The sequence below is a fragment of the Mesocricetus auratus genome, unplaced genomic scaffold, assembly GCF_017639785.1.
Source record: "Mesocricetus auratus isolate SY011 unplaced genomic scaffold, BCM_Maur_2.0 Super-Scaffold_4256, whole genome shotgun sequence".
Lineage (NCBI taxonomy): Eukaryota > Metazoa > Chordata > Mammalia > Rodentia > Cricetidae > Mesocricetus > Mesocricetus auratus.
The window spans coordinates 89,010,483-89,015,767 of NW_024429182.1; the positions used below are offsets into that span (position 1 = coordinate 89,010,483).

The 5,285-nt window shown below is 40.7% G+C and overlaps 1 pseudogene; it reads right to left on the reverse strand.

The window, feature by feature from the left end:
- Positions 1-2,743: 2,743 nt before the first annotated feature.
- LOC121135528 lies at positions 2,744-2,862 on the reverse strand (annotated as a pseudogene).
- Between the last annotated feature and the right edge of the window lie 2,423 nt (positions 2,863-5,285).

Sequence of the window (5,285 nt, forward strand, 5' to 3'; positions counted from 1 at the left end):
TGTCTAGTGGTGAGAGTGGTGTGTTGAAATCTCCCACTATAACTGTGTGGGGCTTTAGATGAGATTTAAGTTCTAATAATGTTTTTTTAACAAATGTGGATGCCTTTGTATTTGGGGCATAGATGTTCAGAATAGACACTTCCTCTTGGTGGGTTTCACCTGTGATGAGTATGTAATGACCTCCTTCATCTCTTTTGATTGATTTTATTTTAAAGTCTAGTTTGTTAGATATTAGGATTGCTACCCCGGCTTGTTTCTTGGGTCCATTCGATTGAAAAATTTTTTCCCAACCTTTAATTCTCAGGTAATGTCTGTCTTTAAGGGTGAGGTGTGTTTCCTGTATGCAGCAGAAGGAAGGGTTCTGTCTTCGAATCCAATCTGCTAGTCTGTGTCTTTTTATGGGTGAGTTAAGGCCATTAATATTGAGGGATATTAATGACCAATGATTGCTCATCCTTCTTCGATTTGCGATGGTTGTTGTTGGTGGAATTATGTGTGGAATTTCACCCCTTTGTTCTTTTGGCTGTTGGTAGAGAGAGATTCTCTAATGCTTATGTTTTTCTGGTTGTAGTTAGCTTCCTTGGGCTGGAGTTTTCCTTCCAAAATTTTCTGTAGGGCTGGGTTAGTGGACACATATTGCTTGAATCTAGTTTTGTCATGGAATATCTTGTTTTCTCCGTCTATAGTGATTGAGAGCTTTGCCGGGTATAGTAGTCTGGGCTGGCATCCGTGGTCTCTTAGTGTAGGTAGAATATCTATCCAGGACCTTCTGGCTTTCAGCGTTTCCATGGAGAAATCAGGTGTAATTCTGATAGGTCTGCCTTTATATGTTACTTGACCTTTTTCCTTAGCTGCTCTTAATATTCTTTCTTTATTCTGTATGTTTGGGGTCTTGATTATTATGTGGCGAGGGGATTTTTTTTTGTGGTCCACTCTATTTGGTGTTCTGTAGGCTTCTTGTACCTTCATTGGCATGTCTTTCTTAAGGTTGGGAAAGTTTTCTTCTATGATTTTGTTGAATATGCCTTCTGCCCCTTTGAGCTGGATTTCTTCTCCTTCTTCTATACCTATTATTCTTAGGTTTGGTCTTTTCATGGTGTCCCATATTTCCTGGATGTTTTGTGTTAAGGATTTGTTGGATTTAAGGTTTTCTTTGGTTGATAAATCCATTTCTCCTAGCGTATCTTCAACACTTGAGATTCTCTCTTCCATCTCTTCTATTCTGTTGGTAATGCTTGTATTGTTAGTGCCTGTCTGTTTGTCCAGCTTTTCTATTTTCTGCCTTTCTTCAGATTGTGTTTTTTTTAATGACTCTATTTCAGTTTTCAACCCTTGCAGTGTTTGCATTGCTTCTTGCAATTTTCTGTTTATCTGTTCGTCCATTTGTTGCCTTTTATGAATTTTTTGGTTTGTTCTTTCTTCCATTTCTTGCATTTTTTGGTTTGTTTTTTGTTCCATTTCTCGCATTTTGTGCTTTGTTTCTTCTTCCATTTCCTGCCTTTTTTGGTTTGTTTCTTCTTCCATTTTTTTCATTTTTTGCTTTGTTTTTTCTACCATTTCTTGCATTTTTTGCTTTGATTCTTCTTCCATTTCCTGCCTTTTTTGGTATGATTCTTCTTCCAATTCTTGCATTTTTTGCTTTGTTTTTTCTTCCATTTCTTGCATTTTTTGCTTCATTTCTTCTTCCATTTTCTGCCTTTTTTGGTTTGTTTTTTCTTCCAATTCTTGCATTTTTTGGTTTGTTTTTTCTTCCATTTCTTTGAGGGATTTTCCAATATCCTCTTTTAGGGCCTCTATCATTTTCATGAGAGTGCTTTTAAGGTCGTTCTCTTCTGTTTCGTCCGCATTGGAATGTTGGGGTCTTGCTGGTGTGGAGTCTCTAGAATCTGGCGGTGTCATATTTGTTTTTCTGTTGCTGACTGTGTTTTTGTATTGTCTCTTTCCCATCTCTTCTTCTAGTGGGTACAGAAAGAGCCCCTTACTGGTCTGGGGACCAGCGTTCCCTTTTGGTGGGTGCTAGCAAGTCCAATAATCTGGTGGTTCTTCTATTCCTTGTCCGAATGCTGGTCCTGATGCTGCTGGAAGAACCGCCGCTTCGCTGGACTCCCAGCCTCCTCTCCTTTCCTGGTCTCGTTGGTGTGAGCGAAGATCCGGAGTCTGGGGTGCTTGGCTCCCGCCGGGATTGGGAGCTCTGTGCAGGTCCCAGGGGATCTGCAGGCACTGGAGCACAGGCCGGGAAGCCGGCCTGTTTACCTGATGCTGCTGGAAGAACCGCTGCTTCCCTGGACTCCCAGCCTCCTCTCCTTTCCTGGTCTCGTTGGTGTGAGCGAAGATCCGGAGTCTGGGGTGCTTGGCTCCCGCCGGGATTGGGAGCTCTGTGCAGGTCCCAGGTGATCTGCAGGCACTGGAGCACAGGCCGAGAAGCCGGCCTGTTTACCTGATGCTGCTGGAAGACTTGTTAATGTTTTTATTCCTATGTTTTGCTATTAAAATTTTTATAACATTTCCAAGACAAAAATTCCAAGTTTCTGCTTTGAAGACTTTAAATAATAAAAATTACCCTAAGCTGATTTCTTTATTTCTTTTTTTTCTTTTGGTTTTTCGAGACAGGGTTTCTCTGTATTGTTTTGGAGGCTGTCCTGGAACTGACTCTGTAGACTAGGCTGGACTTGAACTCACAGAGATCCTTCTGCCTCTGCCTCCCGAGTGCTGGGATTAAAGGCGTGCGCCACCAACACCTGGCAACCTGCAGCACCCAGTATTCCCAGGCAGTCTCCTATCCAAGTACTAACCAGGCCCAACCCTGCTTAGCTTCTGAGATCAGACGAGATTGGGCGCATTCAGGATGGTATGGCCATAGACCTAACCTGATTTCTTAGTTTAGGAGTTATTTGGGTTTTGACACTGTAGTTGTGCCAGGTGGACATCAGAAATAAGATGCTTAAAATTGCTAGACTACTTGTATTGGTTGGGGGATTGGGTTTGGGGTCGTTTGGTCTTATTTTAGTTCTTTTCTTTTTTTTTCAAATTTAAAAGCCTTAAATGTACTGTAATCCTCAGATCGTTGTACAACTGGATTGCGTTGGTTGCCAGTTTGTGTGCTGTCGCCTGAATGCGGCACGGTGGTTGGTAATGGAATAAAGGACACATGGATTAGAAAAAAAAAACCAAAAAACCTTGGTGTTCTACTGCTGCTTGTTTGCTTGCTTGTTTTGAGGTGTAGTGGAGGACAAAATCTAGCTGGTGGCTGAGCAAGTCAATTCAAGAACAAAGGGCAGAACACCATATCTGGGTAACACACACTTTTTCACCTTTTAGTTTTAAGATTTATTACTTATTATTTTCAATTGCATGTGTGTGTTTACGTGGGTATGTGCATATGTGTCTGCAGCTGCCAGGAGTGTTGGATTCCCCAGGAGCTCGCCTTACAAGAGGTTGTGAGCCTCCCATTGCGGGTGCCCAGTCTGAGTGCTGGGAGTGGGACTCAGATCTCTGGAAGAGCTGTATGTGCTCCTAGCCACTGAGCCATCTCTCCTGCCCCTACTTACACTTTCAAAGCCACTGATTTGCATTAAAACTTCATTTTTATCCCGCTCTATTATTTCAGTTCTAATATAAAATGGTAAGTAATGTCTACTGAATGCTTCTTTAGTTTTAAGTCTTCCTCAAATCTATTACTGTGACCTGTTCTCCTTCAGGGTTCTTATTTGAGTCATCTAGTATCATTCAGGGCTCACCTCACTGATGCAAATTTGTTTGCATTCATTTCTGGTCTAAAATAAATTTGGTCTTCAACTGTAAGACAGATTTTCCAGTTAGCTGCACATGTATATGCCTTGGCTATTTATGAGTGATCTACGTTCTGCATCAGTGTTAAGCCTTTTTTGGAAGTCACTATTTAAGTATGAAGGAAGTGAATAGTTTAATATGATAATCAAATCAAAGTTGATTAGGAAACTGATAAAGTACACATTGATTCCATGAGCTATTTACTATGTTGAGATATTGAAGCATGGACATATAAAAGAGTCCACAAAGCAGCTGGGACGGATCTCAGTAAAGTTGCCTTTACCAACCATGTTGAAGTTACCGTAATAGATCTGAGGAAGAGTTAAAACATTCAGTAGAAAATACTTTAAAAATTAATATCGAAATTGAAATAAGAGAGTTGGATAAAATGAAGTTTAATGCAAATCAATGGCTTTGATTTGAAGTGACTTTGAACCTCAATGCTACATAAAACCCAAGCATGGTGGTTCACACTGACAGTCCCAGCACTTGGGAGACTGCGGCAAAAGAACAGAAAATGTAGTCTCGGGGAGCTAGAGAATGGCTCTTGCTGCTCTTGCAGAGGGACCTTCGGGTTGGACTCCCAGCTCTCACATGGTAGCTCCTGACTGTCCAGTTCCACACCCATAAAGTCTCACCAACAGGAGTGCCAAGCATGAGTTGAACAAGGACAACATCGATGGACATGCCAACACAGACAGGGAAAATCCCATGAGGACTCCACCCCAAACAAAGAGCCACAGGCAACTGAATAAAGCTGGGAGCACGAAGGACTGTGCTCCCCAGGGAAAAACACTCAAATGGTTTGTTGAACGGTATCAAATGGTCAACCTTGAAAATATGCATACAAGTTACATTATACAGACTGAGCAAGTTATACTAGAAATATATGTATATGTATACATACATACATGCTTTCAAAAACAATTAATGAGAATAGAGACCATGAATTTTAACCCAGTGCTCTTAACCATGGAGCTATCTTTCCAGCCCCCAAGAGACCATGAATTTGAAAGAGAGAAATGTTGTAATTAAGTTATAATCTCAGAAATAATTTTTTAATGTAGAAAAAATTTAAAAGACAAATTTCCACTTAAAGCTAAACAACATAGGGGGTAGAGATGCTCAGTAGTAGAGTACCAGCTGCTCTTTCAAAGGACATGGGTTCAATTCCCAGCACCCACATGGCAGCTCACAACTGTCTGTAACTCCAGTTCCAGGGGTGGACACCTTCATACCAATGAATAAAATAAAATTGATTTTTAAGATAACTTTAAAAGAAAACTAAAAACACATGTGTGTGTATAATTCTGATCACTGTACTCTAAAGAATGGTTAAGGTACACTCTGGTCTTTGCTTTGTTTTGAGATGGGCTCTTACTATGTATCTCTGGCTGATCTCAAACGTACTAGGTGCCTGAGGGTATCTTTGAACTTGCTTTTATCCTATTTAAAAAATATTTTTTTGTTTTGGTTTTTCAAGACAGGGCTTCTCT